The following is a 23,109-nucleotide window of genomic DNA, read 5'->3' on the forward strand; positions in this document are numbered from 1 at the left end:
TAATTTACGAAGAGAGATGCTCCCCGGCCGCGTTTTGACTAAGAGGCGAGAGACTTTACTCACTTACTCTTGGAATCACTTACTGGGTGGACTTACTTACTTTTGGGCTAAGATTGTAACTTCGAGCTTGCTCTTGGGATGAGCGAGAGAAAGCGAGCTGTAATTGCCTAGAGAGACGTTTCCGGCCGGGAGCTGCAAACATGCTCCCCTGCCGCGTTCTGGTTAAAAGGCGAAATTGAACCAGGGCGAATTATACTAAAAATGTTTAAGAATCTCGGCCCTACGTTGCATGAGTTTTTTTTGCGGAAGGATTTAAGACTTTCAGGATTAAGACTTGGGGCCCGATTTTTCGAAGCGGGAAGACCAGGCGGACAGCCGTGCTGGGCAGCAGTGCTCCTGTTTCTGGATTCCAGAGTGAAAATTGCTTCGTCGTTATGAAAACCAGTTACCTGCCGTGTGTGCTTCGCCAATAGTGCCAGAACAGGACGATGTCCTCTGAAACTTCCATTTGCAACCGTGGATAAGCGCCGCCGACGTCAACTCTTATTAGGATACGAGTCCTCCACTTCAAGATGTACACCACAAGATAAGTTTCTATTTTTTTGTGTATGAACTTTAAGTAAGATTTCAACGACTTCCTTGGAATGTAAAATAACAACGTCGAATCTTAAATTAATTCTCAGGCTTTCAATTGTTTCCCTTTCCCCTTCTAAATTACCGAGACAAACCTTAAGGTCTTTATATGAATTAGGATGTAATAATTTAAGTTGTTTGTGTAATCTTCCTTAGAACAGATGTGAATTGCAAATAATATGTTTTCCTTAACCTCTTAGAAATTATAGAACGGGTACCCGTTAAATTAAAAGAGTCATGTAATAGATTTGCAAATCATGAATTTAAATGTAACAAAAGGTAAATGACAAATTGAAGAATTCCCCTGTGTCTAAAATAAATAAATTGAAAATGTAACACAAATAAGAAATTTGACTCTCTGATTAGGATAAGATTTAATTTTTTATTGTAAGGAATTTGAATAAACTGATATTTAATCTGGAAACCTATTACTTATGTTTTCTTTATATCTGTTATGTGTTTTTCTTATATATATATATTGATTTTACATGTTGTTTATTCGATCCTCTCACGGCGCGGTCCCGGATGCATTTTCACAACGCAATGCATTAAAAATTCACTTATACGATCACTAAAGGTTTGGTAATTAGCAAACTCTTAAGTGTTTAGTTTCTCAGTTGATATTTAGTTAGTTGCGGTTTCACCTGTCTGTTTCTGCATTAGTTTCCTCCCTCATGATTTTTCGGCAAAGTATAGAAACAAAAAATAGGTTTCTCTCTCAGAAACAGAACATAGGTTTTTCTAACTCAACATTATTGTTTCAATATTTTGATTGTCAAAAAAGTAAGATTAGCAGAAAGTTAATCAATAAAGTAAGTCAATAAAGTAAATTAATCAATAAAGTAAGACTGACTGCACGACTAGCACCTTCTTTATCTAAACCGCTAAATCGACTGCACACAGCAAAGCCGAACCTAGAATATCAATTGCAATATAAAGAAAGTGACTAGCACCAACTATGCAACTACAAGGTTGTTAAATCAACCACGCGTCATTAACTACGAACTAACTCTCCTACTGCTAACTCTTAAATTTGCTACTTAAGTACTGTTTTCAGCTCACTTAGGTTTGAATACACGTCATTAAATGTACACTTCGAAAAAAAAAAAGGGGGGGGGGACACAGTTCTATATCTCTCGTTCTACTGGACCGATTGACGAAATTCAATTTGCGTTTCTCATGTCTCGAAAACGTGACTTAGGATATGTATTAGATTTATATATACTAGCATTGTCTAATATAGGTATTTTGACACAAAATCAGACTTTTTCTTAATTAACATACCGATTTTTCAATTCTGTACCACTCAAATTATCCCAAACTACCAAGTTTTGTAAAAATCGCACGATTAGTTTTTAAAGAATAATCTCTCAAAATTTTAGCTCCTCAATGTTAATTGAGTTTGCTATATATTTATTAATCTCTCTTTTTTTATTAAGCTTATTTGATTCTTCCTTTCGCATTTCGAAATTCAGGTTTATTCCAAATAAAATTCACCCATTTTTTATGATTTCTTTTTAAAATTTGTATTTTTAAATAATTTTTTCTAAAACAATTTTGAATTATAATCTATAAACGTTTTACCAACACCTTTAAGTAGATGTATTTCTAAGCATACCTTCAAAAAATTAAATTTTTTTATTCACAATTTCCAATGGTATACGTGAATTTTTATATTGGCGCGTTTTGAAATTTGGCATATTTGTTGAAAGCGATTAAACATCAAATGTGGTTTATACACTTTGCTAAAATTATTTGGTAAAAAGGTAGGAACAAGGTTTTTTACGCTCCGGCATAATGGAAGCGAAAGAAAAATTGGTTGCCATATATTAAGAAGTTCACCAAGTGAATTATTCTTGGCGCAAACTGAAAAAGTTCGCCAAGATAAATTTTTCAATTTCTCCGTAAATTTCACACCAAATTTTACAAAATTTGATATCTAGGCATAATTTGAGTCCTAGAACCGAAATATGGAAAAAATGTGGTATTTTATTTCAGAAAAGTCTGAGTTTGTGTCAAAAAGCCTATGACAGAGCAATGCTATATATAAATCTAATATATATCCTAAGTCGCTCTTTCGAGACATGAAAAATGCGATTTGAATTTTGTCAATCGGCCAGTAGAACGCAAGATATAGAACTGCCCTTTTTTTTTTCGCAGTGTACATTCTGGCAGGAAATTGAAATCAGAAGGGAAAGGAAAGTTTCTTTAAACTAAAAATAATTTATTAGAATAAAATAAGGTCTTAATAGGATAGCCTTATGATTACAAATCATTTACGGCCTGAACTCAGAAATATAATTTTGAAATAAAACTAAATTATTGTTAGCGAAAGGCTTAAACAGAAATATTCAAATGCGCAAGTTTGCCCACACAGGTGCGACAGCACAAAACATAAATAATAAAGCAACGCCATAGAACGGAATGGCTATCGTAGATTATCAGTTAGTAACGTGACCTACAGCATATGGAACACACTCCGACTAAAGCAATCTCAAACACTCACTTATATACATCCGAGCTAAATTTGCATTATAGAAGGAAAACGGAAACGAAGAAGGACAGTAAAGATTCCTAACATAAAACAACTGCTTAATTAATATAAATACCTTATGAAGATTTAACATTAACCAAATCAACAAATAAAACTGTAACGGTGACTTCGTGAAACATAAGTAATGATTTGTACTGCTCAGTAATAAAATTACAAACCGAAGAAGCAAACATCCTAGATATCTGAAATTCGCAACACGCAATGTGTTCAAATTGCATTTGGCAGATCCTTTTGCAATGACCATTCAATGGTGTCCCTGATATGCTTCAAGGGAAACAAATCCAAAGCTACTGCATGGTAACGCATCAAGTGCACGTGGGCTACTCACAATAGCAGGAGCAACATGCGACACTGACGTTGTCGAGTTTAGAAACATTTCCTGGCGCAAAATGTCGGTATACATGAATCCCGGAACTCCTACGTTGTACCTCTGGCTCCCAGATCAAATCAAAATACAATTCAGGTGTCAGTGTCATGAAGGAATTTTCAAAGGTGTCCATTCCACAGCATTATTCCAGGAACGGGGGCGTATGATGGTCTGCTGATGGCTTGGGCTACATTGTGTCCAGACCAATTTCCAACCTTCAGTGCTACCGAGGCAAAAGCAAGACTCATCTTCGAAGAGGACAATCGTACATTCCGACCCCCCCACACTGCCGCCTGAGTATAAACCACGGCAGCACCTGAGAGTGAGGGCTTTTAGTAATGGAACACCATTCGCTGTTTATCTGGACTGGGAGCCGAAACTCATACAAGCACCTTCCATTGGCTTATGTAAACATTTTTCTACCTCGTGAGCTTAGTATAATGTTCATGTTCAGTAGACTAATGATATGTACTCACGAATTTTCTAATCCAACCATCTGCTAAACAAATTTTGCCGCTTGCTGTTATCCGAGTTTGTTATTATTCTCGTATCTGCTGGGATCAGAGTTTAATTGCTGATATTTCAGTCTAAAGGTATAGTTATCTGCTGAAATGATAAACTAATATTACTGAACTCAAGGGTTCTGTTGCCATCTGTTTTCAGTCGAGGACCTCAAGACATCTTACTATGAAGCTACAAAATGCAATTCGAAGTCTCATATGGCAGGAAAAAAATAAAAAAATGCCTTCGATCAAGCTTTTAGATCATTTAGGGCACCTAATGCATATTGCTGTTCGGCAACGGGAGCTCAAAAATGTTATCCTTTGCATTTCTTAACAATCCTACTTACGCCTACAATCCTTCCAGTTTACATGTGTACATTTCATTTCATTACATATGGTGTCTCAGCTTCAGTATTCAGAAGTGTGGATTATGTAGACGAAGAAATCTTAAAACGCTTCATATCCAACTAATGCCTCTGCCTTTTCTGCTGCAAAATGTAGCTGTTAAAGACTTACAACAGTAAAGCGTACGACTAAAATGTTATATTAAAAAAATAATTGTTCGACATGCGGAATGATTTACAAAATGTTCAGCAAGTGAACCTGCAAATGTAGAATAAGGAATGGAATACAAGTTTGCGTTGTGAAAAGTCCTCTTTCAAATTGAAGCTACTGCAAGCCTTAACGACATCAGAGATGAACCGATTGGTAAAAGATAAACTTATTGAATATCCATTTAAGAATAATAAATGAAACATTTGTTTACTAAAGCAGGGAGAAGAGAAAAATGCTTAGTAGCCTGGATTGAAATTCAGAATTTAATTAAAGCCTTTGTTGTTGAAAACTGATCCTATTTAAATTATCGATAACAATAAATTCGGAAACAATCAATGAGACTTTTGTTTTTCAAAATACGTACAATATTTTGAAAAACAAAAAGTTGTTATGTTGCAGCTTTTCGATTTTCATTAAGATAACATGCATATTTTTTCGAAGGTACTAAACTTAAGTGCAATGTTAATGCATGGCATTCAACAGGATTAAAAGAGCACTAACTACGAAAGACCAGAATATTAAAGCACTTATGATATTTTACGTAACAATATAGGACCGCAGGAATTCAGAAATCAAAAACATTAAATTTTAATTTAATGAATACGGATTAATAACACGTAGACTTTAAATTAATAACATGCATAAATCTGAATCCGAAGATAATGAGAAATATTAATAATTATATTCTAAATGAACATTACCTACAAAATATGTATGAACCTTGTTGTTGTTGTTGTTACTAATCTCAATGTCTAGGAATATACTAGACGAGGTTTACGAGTCCATTCCCCTTCAGAAGATCGAAAACAAGCTTAGGTGACTTGTAGAGGTTCTCAAGAGACAACTCCAGGCACTCAAGGATATGTATCGGTGCTGCCGGTGCATTTTGACATTTAGAACAAATTGGGTGCATCTTGAGACCTCTCTCAAAGGTAAGTCCTTTCAGATGTCCACTGAAGAATCGGGAAAGTGTTGTCTGAACACATCTGTCGCAATCAATAGCAAGAGATCTTCCAGGACAATCAGCTTGGTACCAGGGATGATTCGGGGGAACGAGCCAAACTTGCCTATCTGCATGTTTCTAATGGAATCAGATTCAAGCTATGTCAATGAATTGGTAACTGGTAATGATTCTTCAGAACCTTCCTTCGCCAGAATGTCTGCCTTTTCATTCCCCCGTATGTCAACATGGGAAGTAATGAACTGAAGTAATCCACTGAAGGTGCAATTCACAGAGTGACGAGACTTGTTTAAGCTTGCTAAGAATTGCAATACCGTCCCTATCATCAACTCTTCGTCAGTTTGAAAGATATTGGATGGTGCTACGACTGTCAGACAAAAACCATACTACCTTAAGATCTGTAAAGGCCAAACAGCGTTTAGTCCCTCTTCGATGGCTATAAGCTCTTAAATAACGAACTGAAGTCAGAATTTCTTTTCTTTATTTTAACAATATTTCGATTTGTGCATTTAATGACAACCCCACTACCAGAACGAGAGTCCTCGCTTTTACTCCGATGAGTATAAATAAGGGTAGCTTCAACGGGAATTGCGTGTATAATTTTTAAGGCAGATTGTCGTAATAAAGCCTGAATATCATTTTCTTGGAAACTCGAGACAAAAGTTCCATATGAAACTCGATTCTAGGGAGTCCCTCAGACGTATCTAAACATTGTTTCAAGGAATGCTTGAAATGAACTAAGTCAGTCCTCACTGATGGTAGAGGATTGACTTAGCTCAGATGCCTGTAGGCTTTAGCTGGGTATAGTGGAATAGCCTTCACGCCTTGGGTGGCCCTACCAGGAGTATACACTCCCGACGTACTTCACCTATTCCACCCAGTGCCACCCCCTCGCCACGTTGAGACAGCCTACAGGTCTTGGGGGGCTCTAATGTATAAAGCTTATTACGTATGAAAAAAGATATATTTTTTTTCTGACAATCCTTGATGAGCATTCAAAATTTCGATCTGGTCCAACGTTTCGTATAAATTTCTCATTGTTCAGAACAGCCTCATTTATAAATTTTTAGTGATAGCTGAAATTAATTTTGTATGACTGTAGTATATAATAAAGTAAAATGTTAATATTTACTTACGCAATAAAAATTTAAAAGCAGTTTTGCATTTTGCCCATACGTTAATGTGAAAACAAATTTATGCTGTTATTTTAGAATTGCTAAATATTTCCTCAACGAATTTAATACACAGAAATAGTGTATTGCAATAGATGTACGTCAAACTAAAAGGATATATTCTTTTCTTGGGTATCACATTGCAAAGCAAACACATAATTATAATGGTTTAATTAAATGCATTAAGATTAAAATTTAATTTGAGCGATTTTGAAAGACTGAATACAAATGATTTATTTATACTGGCATATTAATAATTACATTTGAAAGTTGATTACGGAGGAAAACTATTCGACATAAATTGGAATTAAGCGCATATTTTCCACTTCAGTATGACTAACGCTTCTGCTAACTTAACAAACGGCCCTCACGAAAACTTTAAACATTCTATGAATACATATTACGAATCATGTTTCTTCTGTCGCTGGATGTCCATCTTTAGATTATATTTTAGTGCCATTAATATTTAATGCTATGAGTTCGCGAGCGACTCTCACTGCATTTGAAATTAAAGCGGCTTAATGTACATGGCGCTTAGTTGAAAAGTACTCTTTTTATCTTGAACTTTACCTAAACAAACAGGAATACGTATTACATGGTGTACAAAGATGTATCATACGGTAAATAGATGTATAATATGTAATAATAAGAAATGTCAAAATTGAAGACAAGGATGAGAAACTTTAAAAAAAAAATACTATAATTTAGTAGTTCTGGAAGCTTTCCCTTTTCCTCTCTCTCAAGTGCTAGTCTATGGATGATTTAAGATTAAATAGCTAACTGTGACAAAGAATATAATGAAATGAGTAGAGACGTCAGTGGAATATGTTTTAAGACTCAGAAGATCAGACGTCACCAGTTTTTGCTTTATTTCTTTTGCAATATAAAGACTACTACCATACTATACTAAATCAGAAGTTAAACAACAAAAATCAGCGTTACATTTTCAAAATTTTTCTTGTTTCACTTCTGAATTAGTATTTGTTCGGCGTGTTATTGTCTTAATTACTAGCATATGATGTACACATTGACTGCAGGTTACAGTATAATACCGCAATCAGTTTTGCTTAGTTTGAATTTTGTTTATAAACCAGTTTTAATTTATAAACAAAAGATAAGGTGATAAACTTAAGTAGGTGTATTTGTAATATATATCTAACAATGCTTCCTTAAAAATCCTTTAAAAATGAATAAAAAGAAGAAATATGTTTAGAAATTAACAGAAAATATGGAATAATTAAATGGCGTAAGAAACAATAGAGTCTTTATCATTGTAATAATAATAATATCAATCATTCGGTGACTATTATGATCATGACTATCATAATAGTCACCGAATCTCTGTTTAGCATTACAGGTTATTATAACAATCGACAGAATGATGCTTGACAGGCATTTTTTATTTCTTAAATTGATATTAAAATATATTTTGTATTAATCCAGTACTTAATTTTGCTTAATAACAAAATTATATAAAAGTATTATATAGTAGGACACTAAGAGCTTTTTTCCGGATTAAATATTTCTTGTAAAACACTTGTTTTAACGATTCAATTCCACGTTAAAAAACACAACAGTTTTGAAAATATTAAAGGTTCACAGTAGTTCCATTCGTGAGCCGTAATTCGCTATTAAATTCCCTTGAGCTATTAAAGCATATTTCGCATGACGTGATGAAACTTTTGATGATTTCGAATCATAACTGCTCTTAGAAACACCTCAGTGGTGTATTGTGTTAAAATGCATTCTTAGTCGTCAAATTAATACAACACTTTTTCTACTAAAATCCAGATAGAAATTTTCTTTAAAATTTAGGTTTGAAATGTTATTTTTTTAAAATAATTTATTCAGTAAGGAGAGATATTTTCAACCACCTATTTCTCCCGCTTTCTTAGCATGCCTTCGTGGTGTAGTGGTTAGCACGCTCGACGCGTATTCGAGAGACCCGTGGTTCGATTCCCGGTGAGGGCATTGCTCATTTTTCACATCTCATGCTTCGAAACAACCTAAATTCTCTGCAATGGTGACCGAACTAAAGGTGGTGGATGATGATTCTCCACCACCAGTATTTGGCGACTGGGTCCGCCAAACCCCAGTCGCCATTTAAAGGAGGTATATAAGGTATTTCTCCGGCCTTCTTAGCATGACTCTGTGATATAGTGGTCAGCACGCTCGGCGCGTATTCGAGAGCTCCGTGGTTCGAGTCCCGGCGTGAGCATTGCTCATTTTTCATCTCTTCCGCTTCGAAATAATATAATGTCTCTAACCACATGACAGTAATTCCCAATTAGGTAAGGAGAAATCCGAATAATGAGAACGTGTGCATGTACTTGTAATTATTTTCATTCGTTTATATGCAAATTTATTTATCTATATGCAGCAGAATTCGATAATTAATTGACTTTAAGTATTCAAATGTTATAAGTTAAGGATAGTTTTATATGGGCAGACAATTCGTAATTCATTCCTTTCCTCCCGATTTCGCAACATTCAAATTAAGGAAATTCGACTTATTGTCAAATAATTGCATTAAAATCTGTAGAAGCTAACATAATGGCAAAGCGGAAATATAGAAATGTGAATATGAGAATATGATATTATAAAGTACTCATTCATCATTATTTAATCACAAATATAAAGAATTAAGAAAAAGTATTAATATTAGCGGACGTTTGTTCGCTAATATTAGCACAAAAGTATTAATATTAGCGGACGTTTGTTCGCCGAGTCGTTAAATTGAACGTATTAAAGAAAATTTAATTTGCTAACCCTTTCTTTTTCATTTTTGTGCTGTTCTCTATGATACATGTAAAAATAATTCACTCTATTTTATCTTCTTAATAATTTTATTAGAATTTCTTGACTTTGAATTAAGGAAGTTAGTCTTGCGTGCAGAATTTCGAAGCCATATAACGTCGGACATATTAAAAGCAATACCATATATTTAGTTTTGTAGAAGTATACGTATTTGAATTTTAAATGACGCTGTTTAAATTTTCCAATACTTGCATGCTTCTATGTTCTCAAAACTGAATTATTTTGACTTGCTAAATAAACCGCACATGTGCAAAGTATTTTTCAAACGTTTTGGGCTATTAAAATGGAGACTTAAAGTATTTTATATTTTATTTTTGGATACGAGATTCACTTCAGAACCATGTCAAGGCTATTTTAATGCAATATTTTAATTCAAAATTCTTTTTCTTCTAACATGCTTGTTCTCGTGAAACCGTCACTAACAAACTAACAACTAAAAAATACAACGAGAGAAATTTTTTGATGCAACCAGATCAATAAAGTATGTTCCCCGTGAGTTTCTTCTTTCCCGCAAAAAGAATGTCATCTCTCTAAAAAAATAAACAGTTAAAAAGAAGAGAGATTTCAACGTCAAGGGAGAACTTCTCCTCTTTTGCATAATTTATATTTCTTCCCAAATATTGGCTGTGTTATCTGCTGCAAAAATGGCTTTTGCATGAGCATTTGCAAGTTTAGCTTATATGGCAAATGTTTGAAATCTCTGCCCTGGAAATCTTTCTGTCTTACGAAAACTTGTTTTTAGCATACATAGTATAGTTTGAGTTATGAATACCATTTACACTTCTCTAAATTTGTTTCAACATTTCAGTGTAAAATACGACAAAACTGCTCTTTTCAACATCAGTTATTTTGTGAATATTTGAATATTTGTGTTTGTAGTTCAGATTATGTTATTTGCCGAAGTCTGTCAATAGGATACACCGTGCACATAAGTAGACAGTTAGAATGGGGAAAGACAAGTTTTACTATACCTATGTATATATGAATTACATTTATATGCCCATGCATAACAGAGGCAAAAGACTTAACTGTGTATGCCTATGAGCTCCTGCGGTTCTTCGCAACAAATAAACGCGCTCTTAGTTTTCCTTAGAAAATGAGATCAATATATCTTTATCAGTGGCAAGTTTTCTACCATTTAAGTCATACTACTCTTTTCAGTAAGTCCAGAGTTATTTAAAAACAAATTATGAATTTTACGTTTGAAAGTTTGACGTCTTTTACCATTTTGTCATGGTTACTTTTGCAACATCTATAACATACAGACAATTACAGATTTTTTTTTAGTCTCCCCAAATGTTATCTTATACTTTCTAGGCATCCATATATGTGGCTGTACTTGCCATTACAAAATACGTGAATGTATCTTCATTAGGTCGTATTTTCATATGAACAAGCCAGTATGAAAAGCAATATTCTTTTAATTGATTTCTCTGGTTCTTCTCATGTCAATGACTTTCTCGAGGAAACGAGTGGCGTAATTAATTTTGGTAATTACGTTTTTCTTCGCAACAAAAATTATAGTTTCATTAGAGTATGCCCTAATTTAAAAACTCTCCATACCTAACCCGTCTTTGTCCACGAAAACATAATTCCATTTCTTTAGAGAATGCTTTGAGATTATAAATTATTTTTTTTTCTTAGAGACGAAAATATCTAAATCAGCGGATGAATACAAATAGTTACTTGGTCGCCGTTTTTGCTTTTCTTATAAACAAATTCCGGAAACATAAATGAGATTTCAAGAAAATGAAACGGGAGAAGTTCATCTTTACTTTCTAATAAACAGACACAATTTTTGACAGGGATAAACACAAAAACGTTCCTATAAATATATCGCAGAATAATCAACATTTCAATAGTTCAGGATGTTATTATATTTCACAAAAATTCCAATCTTGTTTAAAAATACATAAACTTCCATTTAGATCGCCTGAAGAGATTTTTCTTTTGTAGCTTGTATTTTTCTTAGATAGATTCATTTTAAAATTTTATTATTTACTTTCTAAAGAACTTACTAGTTTAGACATTTAATAAAATGAAATATTTTATGTTTCTTTGATTTTTTCCATTTTCTGCTCTACCCAATTCAAGTAGTTTAGCTTTTTATTTATCGAAACATTTCTAGATTTTGCTTTAAACATGAGCGTTGGTTTGTTCAATACAATACTACGGTTACATTTTGATCATTTTCTGTTACTACTTTATCCTTATTTTTCGGAATAATTTATCTATCTATCTGTCCATTTATTTATATACATATATAATACCTTAAGTTAAAAAAAAAGTAAAAATGAACCTTCAAACTTAAAAATCAGCGCTGACGCAGCTAATATTATTAATGTAAATTCAGTTATTTATTGTCGATTATCCCCTTGAAAATGGATATCCCGTATCCAGTATAAGTTCCCAAATTGCAATCGTACAAACAATTGCATTTTGAATACTTATACTGGATACTGGAATATGCATTTAACATAACAATGTAGCCATCTTTAAAGATCATATGGTAAAACTCAGAACGTGGTCTTCAAACTATCCTTTCAATGTGTGTATGATAATAAATAACGTAACTCTTTGTGAAAGGCTGCGTTAAATATATAAGAAATAAATGATGGTACCAATCCTAAGTAAAGTAAAAAATGATAAAACTTTCTTTAATTTTCTTCAAACAGCCACATTTACTGCCAAATACATTCACTAATTTAGGCTATTCATTAAAAGTATAGATGGTTGTATTTATTGACCTGCTTTTAATTCTGAAACGTGTAACTGTAAAAGTGTGAGTGTCACAACTTTAAGCTCTGAGATATCTTTTATTCACCATTGTTGTATTACGATTCTTTGTACTTATTTGTGGTATTCTCTATTTCTTACATACAAGACTCATATTTTCAGTCTAACTTACTAATTTTCGATACATTCTAAACTGATGCCAGAGCTTAAATTTTTCGTTTCATTCAATATAGTAGTTTCAGAAATTTTTAGTTATTTCTTGTGACTATAAATCAGTAGGTATTTTATTGGTATTGCAAAATGGGTTTTGTTAATATGAGAAATAGTTTTACTACTATTTTAAACCCTCTCGTAATTATACGAGTACTTAAATGTAAAATATTAAAATTTAAAATAATGTTTCTATTTCTATTTATTACATATACATTGAAAACCGAAGGCTGTGTTTTTTGACTTGAAAATAATAAGTATTATTATAATTATTACGCTGAAAGCTGAGATTTCGTAATATTTAAAAACATAATACGTTAAAATGACTGTGTATGCATTACTGAGTTAACTTTCCTGTGAGAGGTTAATAACACAAAAATAAAATAATAAAATTTAATTAAAATTAAAAATGTAATATTTCGTTTACGGGTTAAGTGCTTTATTATTTTATATGCTTATATTGCAGAGCTATTAGCAATTTTTAAGCAGGATACATGAAAAATATGCAATACCCTCGCCGGGACTCTAACCTGGACCTCTCGAATACGTGTTTGATGAGAACTCAGAGACAGAACATTAAACTGTATGGCGATGACTTATTAACAAAATATATGTTTGAGGATTATAATGTATGTTATGTACATCCATCTACAAACTTGTCAGTTACTTATGAGAAATACGAGTCTAAGACTGGACTAATAGACATTTATACTGACGGTTCCGGACAGGATAACTATGGTTCAGCATTCGTAGTATTTTACTATGGAATTAACATTGACTATGGAAAGTATAGACTGAATTATTATAACATAGGTTTTCAATCAGAATAATGTGCATTCAATAAAGTCTTGATATAAATTAAAACAAACTTAGGTATTCCTAATCTCTTTGTTACAATCATTGTGTACTGCGGTTTCTAAACATCCATTAATTAATAAAATAAAATGAAATTGAAGAAGTATAAAGAAGGAACATTCTAGTATTTTGTTATATCGGGTTAAAGCTCATGTGGACTTTGCTGGCAACGAGAAAGCAGACGTGCTGCTGGCTAAGGAGGCGGCCGTGGTCGAAAATGAAAATTTTACAGAACTATCCTGTTCAAAGAAATATGCAATTACAGTATTGCAAAAATATTATCTTGATAAATGGTGGTAACAATGTAATAGTTCAATAAGAAATAAGGACTTATCGAAAAATATAAAAATAGCACAAAAATTGCCAGTATTTAATAATATACATGCAAATCAGTTTGTAACAAATCATGGTAGATATCCGGAGTATTTCAATAGATTTGGTATACAGGAAAATTCATTGTGCTTAGCTTGTAATTCACTTGGCTCCGCAGGGCACTTCACGTTTGAATGTAAGTTAACTCATTAACCGCCAAAACTACAAGGAATGTTTCTTTTCTCATGAAAATAATAACAAATATTAAATTAAGCATTTATAACATAAATTTACATTGAAAATACAAGAAATGCTCTTACCTGTTGAAAACGCGAGTGTTGCGTTCGCGCAACGTCATCGGAATAAGACTACGGATGTTTAGTGAGTAGGATTGTACTCGTATGATGTTTCTTTTAAATGGAGCGCAGGATTACTTTTTAGCTGTATGACGTTTTATAAATCTACAAATCACTTTACTTGTAATTAATTTAATATTAAAATATACATTGTATTTCTTTTACAAATACAGATTATTTCAACTGAAAGATTCAAGCATGAAAAGCTGTATTACAATCATGATGTAAAGCTACGTTACATACTTTGCATCTGTAAACAGTCTGGCTCTGATACTCTTTACAACAAAGTCTTTTGTTGTCAACGAACTTTACAATAAAATGTCTACCATCTCCATGCAATGGTTTTTGAATGCTGAATTTACTAGGTCTTCCTGTTGCTGATCTATTTCTGGCTAATTCTACACTCTCAATAGGAGTTTGCAAAAGGAATAATGCATTCTCGTGTCTGAAATCTAAAAGAGATTTTATATTTCCAGTAATAAAAAGTGGTGATATTTAGTAAGTTTAGATACGGTCTCACCTCATATAATTTATCAGTATTGTCAATGTGACTATTGTCAAATGCAAATTCTGCTTCATATTCCTGTACTGCAAACGTGATATCGATTCTCGTACAACAGGAACAGAAATGTCCTTATCAAAAGACCAATACATTTTTTCTTCAGGTAAAGAATGATATCCTGTAAGCAATAATATTCCAATAAATCTACTCATATAGGCTTCAGATGCAATAAATTCTGGGCGCTTTATTTTTTTTTCGCTGAGCGTATGTATTTATCTGTTCAACGAGAAGAGAGTAAATGTCTAAACCAAATCGAAAATCTGTGCACTAGTTTTATCTTGTGTTTTGTCTTTTATAATTTCTCTTCTATCTCTTTCTTCATGTTCTTCCTAAAACATAACTAACAGTTCCTTTTTTGTCCACTTCAAGATTTCAGTCTACTGCTTTTTAAACTTTTTAGTATGACTATAACTGCTTTTACTTTCTTCTTCGTCACTAGATTCTGCAATTTCTGGGGGAACAACAACAATATCAGTTTCATTCTAGTCATTATTAACATTATCATCTGTTTCTTCATCAAAAAATCTTTGAAGGGCTTCTTCTAATGTAAGATAACTCGTTTTAGGCATTTTTAAACAACCACAACAAAAGAATGAGTGAAAAAGGAGATTGACTACGCGTTTCCTGCTGACGTCGCGTCAGCGCAACGCCTGTTTTCCCTTCCTTCCCAATACAAATATAAACATCTGACTGATGTAATGTTCTGGTAAACGGTGACCTTGACCAAAAATAGATCACTCATAAAGATGGCGATTCTTTCGATAAATATTTTCAGCAAAAATACCCGGTTGAAAATTTTGCTTAAAATATGAGATTAATTATTATAAACAAAATGATTGTTGAAGGCAAATATTTTTTTACAGAAATAATCTTCATAATATTCCCTACACAAAATCTTCTGCTGGTATAAAATATCTTAGGTAGTTATATTTATATACGCATTTATTTTGACCGTTGCGTCAACGCAGCACCAGCGGCTAATGGGTTAACAGTAAGTGTACGAAAACAAATGAAAATTTCAAATTCTGAAAAATAAAAGCTATAATAAGTTACGTAGTTTGCCAAACAGATTGTAGCAGTTATTAACGGTAAGCGAAGTGCATGTGGTGTTTTTATATATAATAAAAATCGTAGCTGTGTTAACAGATGCTGTATTGGAAATTGGAAATTGGTAAATTGTCTTTTATTGTATTTTTATTTGCATTTTAGTGACCTTAGAATTTTATAGATTTGATCTGGAGCTTTTTTAATTTATTTTTTTAATATTTTTTAATCTTTTTAATTATTTTTAAAATAATTTTATTCATTTTGACTTATTCAGATACTAATTTTATGCTTTGTGATTTTTCAATTCTATATGTCCTCCCCTTTTTTTTTACTTGATACGTGTTAATTGTCTGTCTATAGTTTGTGTTTTAACGTTGTGATTGTGCATGAGTTTGGCTTTGTGGTGGGATTCCTTTTTTTGTGGTGAACTTAGAGGCGATCCAAACAAGATCATGAGGTCTTTTTTTAGACCACGTGGATCGGTCGTACTCCTCTCATTTGTAACCTTATAATATTTTGTTTTGCACGTAAAACCAAATATTTTAAAAATCTCCTTCCCCACGATTTTAATAAAATTATGGTATTCCTGATGTAAAAATGATATAAAAAATAATATAAAATGTAATATTTTTAAACTAATGATTATATTATTTTATCAAAATCAAGCTATTAGCTTGCATTTACCGAGCAAATATTTTGCCATATTTTAGAAATCAGTTGCTATGAACCCTTACTGCTGAGCCATTTTATATCTTACTAGTTTTTGTGTTTTGTGTTTTAAAATCTTAAAGTTTTTGAATCATTCTTGCAGGCGAGTACGCTGTGAAAAGGTATATTATAGTTTCTAGACGCTCTTTGACTACTGAAATCTATGCTACCTAAGCTATTTCAAAATCCGAAACCTGATAACTCTGTGCGTTACTAGTAGTTTCAACATCAATTAATGTTCGAGAGGTGGTAATCAGATTATAATTGAATTAAAAATTAAGCATATCGAATGTAGGATAAGGTAACTGCATGTAGTGAAATGAATTAAAAATGAAGTGAGAAAATTATGATGAGGTTAGACACATAATGACATGAGGTTAGACACTTCCTCCTCTTCGGGAAGGAAAAGAAAAAACACTTGCCTCATAATATTAAAGTATTAAACAAACTTGTCCACCCAGAATTAAGAAGAGATATTGAAGTTTACTTGCCGATGCATACTATCACATTAGCAACATATTCAGAGAAAGTGAGGTGTCAAACCCAGGAAACTTAAGTTCGATTTCTGTTAGGAACAAATGCATAATTAAACTGCGAACAAATACATAATTAAATATCATATTCGAAATTAAATTTCTGGAGAGTAACAAATCAGGACGTGGATAATAAAGAAAAAATAAAAGTGAAACACTCTATAATTAAGTGCGAAATGTAAGGGTTCAGAATTCTTTTTGAAAAACAGGAGAAATAATCAGACATTCGATTTTTCTAACATGTTTATAACTAATAATCGAAACATGAACATCAGTGTCTAACTTTGTTTTCACTTTGTTTTATCACTTCAACTTTTCACACCCCCTTTCCACTCTGCATTTTCCTAATATGAATTCCCGAATTTCAATTTTATAAAGAAAATGTTCCTTCTCTCATTAATTTTCCCCCTTTTTTGATGAATTTCAATTTCCCAATCCCTTCAAAACGTTTTATCAAATGTTTTTAATGTTCTTTATTTTTACGCTCCCTTTTCCCTAATAAAAAAGTTATAAAGACCAATTTTCTACGCTTTTAAGCACTTTTCAAATTAACTCAGTTTTATTGACCTTTATTGGGCAGTTTTAAGCCTATTAATTCCTACGATTCTGATATTGAAACACTTTTCATGTTCTCAGGCGTTAAACAGAGAATATATTTAGGAACATAGAACAAACAAGTGTCGTGAAATTTAAAGCCTAATTGGCGTACCTATTTGATCCTTTTCCCCACGCCTTCAAATTTCTTAAAGTACTTAGCTTTCATTTGCCACTAAGCATGCAAGTCATTCGATATAAAATATTTAGTGAGCATATCATGTGTAATTAGGCTCTAGCTGAGAAGCGTTTTGTAATATTTCTGACCCAGAATATGTTTATAGTTTGGTGGGAAAATGGGTTCAGCATTAAAGCAGACATTTTTATAATTAATGACATGAGATAGCTGCAGTAAAAGAGATAGGAAAAGCTATACTGAGAGTAAGGGTGTACGTGCAGAATATTAGACAAAATACGAGTAGTAATAAAAATATGTCATTGTGTCTCTTGATAATTTTTGAATTAGAAATGCATAAAATTGGTTAGTTTATTTAAAATTTTATAAGAAGATTCGCTGCAATGGCTTTGATTTGGCATAAGTATCTTAACAGAATAGTGCCTCTATTCTTCGCAGACTTCTTTTAGCTTTGATGTTATCATCATAAAATTTTATAGACGTTTGGATTCAGCGTACTTCATTCTCGGAAGAAATTGGAAAAGGGGCAATGGGTTTTTGATATATATATATATATATATATATATATAAGAAACCCATTTATATATATATATATTGTTACTTACATAAATGCCATACTCTGATGATGCTGGAAGGTACACTGTCAATGATAATTCTTTGTAGTTAGGAAACGAACACAGAATATATTCTTAGTGCAAGAACACGGTATTAAAAATTTATTACCATTACTTTTCCTTTATGTTCATCAAATCTATAATCTAATGTGAAAGTCTGAAACAACTATAATGTGTTTATAGTGGAAAAGTTTCTCCATTACCGTCTTTAGAGAGACTAAGAATAGTAGCAGAAGTTTATATGTTTGAACAGATATGATACAAATCAAATACGTAACAATAAACTCATAAATGATTTCTTAACATCCCTATTTCTTAAATTCTTAATTTTAAGGATCAATATTTCATGATGATAAGTTTTTATTTTACTACTATACATGTTTTCGCGTTATGTGTAAATCTCTTGAAATTCAAGCCTTCTTCCATATGTTTTTAACAAATTCTTGAATACTCTTAAGTAAATGTAACTAATGTAGTAAATATCTAAATTTAGAGTAAAACAGGAGACTAAACAGCACTTTTTGAATTAAATGTCTTTCCTTTTCTCTTTCAAAGGACTTAAATATGTTTATGAAAAAGTAATAAACCTTAATGCGTTTATTGATTTGGTTAGAAAGAAACGTTTTAAGCAATTCATGCATTAAAAACAAATCTTACGTTTTTGTAACGAAGGATCTTTTATAACTTTCATTACTAATTAATAATTTCATTAATAAATTGCATGGTCTGACGAATCAGCTTTTCTGGTCCATCACATCGACGGGTGTATGCTAATACGCCGATTTCTAAACGAAACCCTGACTCCCGCATGCACAGTCGGACGGATACAAGCCGATGGATGGGGTATTATGGTGTGAGTAATGTTTTCATGGAGCACATTTGGACCCATAATCCCCATAGAACAATCCCTGACGTCTGTGCGCTACGCGAGCCTGGTTGCAGACCAGGTTCACCCATTCATGACAATAGTATTTTCGGGGGGGGGGTGTTTATCAACAGCTTTTGAAACAGCACTATGTCATAAGTGTCGAATCGTCAGTGTGTGGTTCGAGGAACATTCCAGTGATTTTCAAGTGATGTCTTAGCCTCCAAATTCACCTGATATTAATCCAATAGAGCATTTGTGTTCCCACCTGGAAAACCAAATTCGTGCTGCCACGCTATCCCTTCGCAGTGTGCGGGAATTGTAGGGCCAATTGTTGAGCGCTTGGTACCAGATACCTCAAACTACGTATCAGCACTTTGTGGAGTTTTTGCCAAGCCGAGTGATGGCAGTTTTGAGGGCTAAAAGATGGTCCTTCGTGCTATTAACAGGGTAGTCATAACGTAATGTCTCTTCGGAGTATCTTATAATACTTGTTTTGCAGTTACTAAAAGAATTTGATGTGTTTTGAAACTTGATGTTAAAAATTCTACTCAAACCAATAAACTTAAATCAAAGGCATGAATTTCTAGTGCATAACAGGGGCTTCTCTCTCCCACACACGCAAACATACATATATATTTCTGAAAAGATTTAACAAGTTTAGCAAGATTTTAAATGTTATAAAATTTGAAGAAACTACATAAAATTAATTAACTTGCCAATCAGCCGGCTGACCAATCGAATGGAATATATAAACAGGTAAATAGACAGAATTATGCTTGTGAAAAATCTTCAGGTCAGTCTAACTATTCACTTAATCTTGTCTGAAAAAATTATGAAAATTAAACCATTATTTATTTATTTTGAAACTTTCTTATGTTTAAGATTCGCATAGCGAACCTCAACCAAAGGAATTGTAAGTAATAATTATTTTACAGAATCAGAAGTATTATGTTTATAGACATTTGGGAAAACCAAATTAGAATTTAAATTACTGACTAGTTTAAATGTACTTTTATCAAGGTAGGAAAACTCCACAAAATCTGCAAAAACCGTTTTGGAATGACTTTGGCAGAAGCAAAACTGTGTTTGTGGTTTTCAGTTAAAAAATACTAGCAATAGAGGATTTATTTATTGCTCTTTTTGGAGTTTCATATTTTTTGATGTGAAATCTGAAAGCTCGTTTTGTTTAGACATTGTATAGCAAAATATATTAACAGAGAACGTTATGCATTTCTCTTTCTTGGAACATGAGTAATAGATAAAGAGATGTTACAGCGATGTATTTTGTTGCTTCTTGCGTTCAAAATCCAAAAGCAAAGGAAACTGATATACAAACCATGTCTTATTTTTTGAAAGGAAAATTGATCAGAAAGGACAACTTTTCATTTACTTTTGTGGGTTTTTAAAGCAAGACAACAAGCTCGAGAGGACTGTCATGTATGTAGCTGCACCTATAACAGAAAACATCTAACTAGCCAAAATATGGTATAGAAGTGAGTTTCATAGATTAGGCATTATTAAACTACTTCGCATAAGCTTATTTTCCATTTATTAATAACACATAACTATATATTACATGGTGCATTCTGCAAAAAACTTTTAAATATTACCACTCAACTGTAGATTTTAAATAAATTTGAAGGCATCAGAAATGCTGAAGTACTATAATGTATTTCTCCCTGCTTCATAGCATGCCTTCGTGGTGTAATTGCCAAGACACTCGACGCGTATTCGACAGGTCCGAGGTTCGAGTCGCGGCGAGGGCATTGCTCATTTTTTTATGTCTCTTGCTTCGAAATAGCCTAATGTTTCTACAGTACGAATGGAAATTGTATACAATATGTGCATCGAAACGAAACCTTTCTTCGGAATTATTACGTAGGTTTCTAGATTCATACCTAAGGTACATATTAATTGGTATATAATTTACCCTTGTAACTGAATAAACTTTTGATTTCAGGAATATCATTAAATAAACATCCAGTATGATTACAAAAAATGCGTATAAGTTTACTGCTATAAGTTATGCGTATAAGTATATAAAATGCGTATAAGTTGAGTGATGCTTTGGTGAGATCATTTACTGGTAAAGGATCTGATTCGTTTGAAGGAGAGTTAAAAGCTCATTTTAAAATTGTTCTAGAAGCTATTCTAAAGGTAAAGCAGAATTTTTTCAACTAGAAACAGAAAAAGATGAAGAGCTGCAAGTTTTGAGAAATTAATTAAACTGGATGCCTAGTTACATACAAAGTCTTTGGTACCAGACTTGGCAAAACCATATTTTAACTTCACACAGGAACTATCACAAGCAAACGGTTTAATATTTAAAAATTCCTATATGATTGCACCCAGAAGTTTAGAAAAGTTAAAAAAAGTTTCTTTTTTAAAGTTTAGAAAAAGGTCAAGTAAATTCATTCTAGTCATTTAGGAGTAGGGATACAAAGAAGAGAAATATTATCTGACCGGGAATTTAAAAACGTGAACTTGAAGATTTGGTTATAAATGATCTAGCATGTTTGAGTTTCTAAAAAGATAATTGTAAAGAAACAATAATGTAAAAATACTTTATAAATTAATTTGAAGTATTTGGAAATGATCTCTTTTACTTTGAAGACAAGAATTATCAAATAAATATGAACTATTTTCGTAGATATGTTGAAACTGGATATTTGGAAGATTTATCAAGAGAAGCAGAAAAAAAAACAGTTGAAATCATGTTTCGGCAGGGCATAGTATCCCGAAATTATTATTTAAAATACGGTCTCCAGTATAAAAAAATGAAAAAAAATGAAAGAGTTTGCAATGAAATGAAATTTTGAAACCATAACTTCAAATCCAATCTACCTACATTCAAATGGAATGGCTGAAAGATGTATTTAAACTGCAAAACGAATGTTAGAAAACAGCAAGTAACTATATTTAGTTTTACCGAAATATCGCAACTACCTTATTTCGGCTGAAATTAGTCATCGTCAGAACTGATGCTGAATGATGTTGAATGAGTCAATGAACAGTGAATGAACTGATGCCAATAAAGTAGAATCTCGTACAACTTTACGAAAGTAAAGAAAAAAAGCAGCTGTTACTGAAGAAACAAGCATTACAACAAAGCAAAATATAGTAGGAATGCAAGACCATTAAAACCGTTGAAGTTAGGACATCATGGGTATATAAATGCGAAAGAGAAAAAGCTAAAAACAAATGGAAAAATCAAAGAAGAAAAACCACGCTTATGCAGAATTATAAACAAAGAGGGAAGAATTGTAGAAAGAAACAGAGGAGGCAGAACTAATAGGAATTATAGCGCAATAAAAATTAGTTATTAGAATGAAAACAGCAGATGTGAAGATGTGAATAAGAATGAATATGACATATATTAACATATTCTAAATTTAAAGGTGTCTGCAAATTCTTCTGCACTTAATAGAAGAGTTTAGGGCAGTAAAATTCTGAAAGAGGCGTTTTATCACCAAATTCTACAAAAAGACATATGTATGTTACTCTATTATATGCAGTTGTAACTGTAACATAAAGCATGTAACCGTAATATGGGATATTGGAATATATGGAAGAGTAACGTATAATGTTGAGTAAATAATGTTTAACTTACATTTTCTAAGCTTATTTTCCACATATTAACAGCACATAAATTTACTTTACAAGAACCATTATTATATGCTTTTTGTAAGCGCAAATCAATGTAAAATTAACAAACGTGACTAATAATGCTTTATAGCAATTAGAGAATAAAAATGGTTAGAGGATATCTGATAGCTCCTTTTCCTCTGATGAACAAATTTTGTTATTGTAAACTGAATTGTTCTCTAATTTAGTGCAGTATATATAAAAATTAAGCTACTAATTAATATCCATGCGTCTAATTGATATCCATGGGTCTTTTATAAAGTTCGTTTGTTTCTATGAAACCGATATCTATGGCTGTCATATACACCATCAATTCAATATTGCTTACAGTCCATAGGAATGGAAAAAAAATCTTGGTTTGCAAATATTTC

General features: G+C 32.4%; 1 protein-coding gene and 1 non-coding gene across 4 annotated transcripts in view; both read left to right on the forward strand.

Moving 5' to 3' along the window:
* Nucleotides 1-23,109, forward strand: part of LOC118186316 (adhesion molecule nephrin-like) — a 1,043,604-nt gene that overhangs the window by 43,514 nt on the left and 976,981 nt on the right. The gene's annotated exons all lie outside the window — the stretch shown is intronic.
* TRNAT-CGU (transfer RNA threonine (anticodon CGU)) lies at nucleotides 8,644-8,716 on the forward strand. Its single transcript has one exon. It is a non-coding gene; the product is annotated as a tRNA-Thr (tRNA).

Source organism: Stegodyphus dumicola, chromosome X2 (genome assembly GCF_044657685.1).
Source record: "Stegodyphus dumicola isolate Sdum_Otavi_A_Nest chromosome X2, ASM4465768v1".
In the NCBI taxonomy this organism is placed as follows: domain Eukaryota; kingdom Metazoa; phylum Arthropoda; class Arachnida; order Araneae; family Eresidae; genus Stegodyphus; species Stegodyphus dumicola.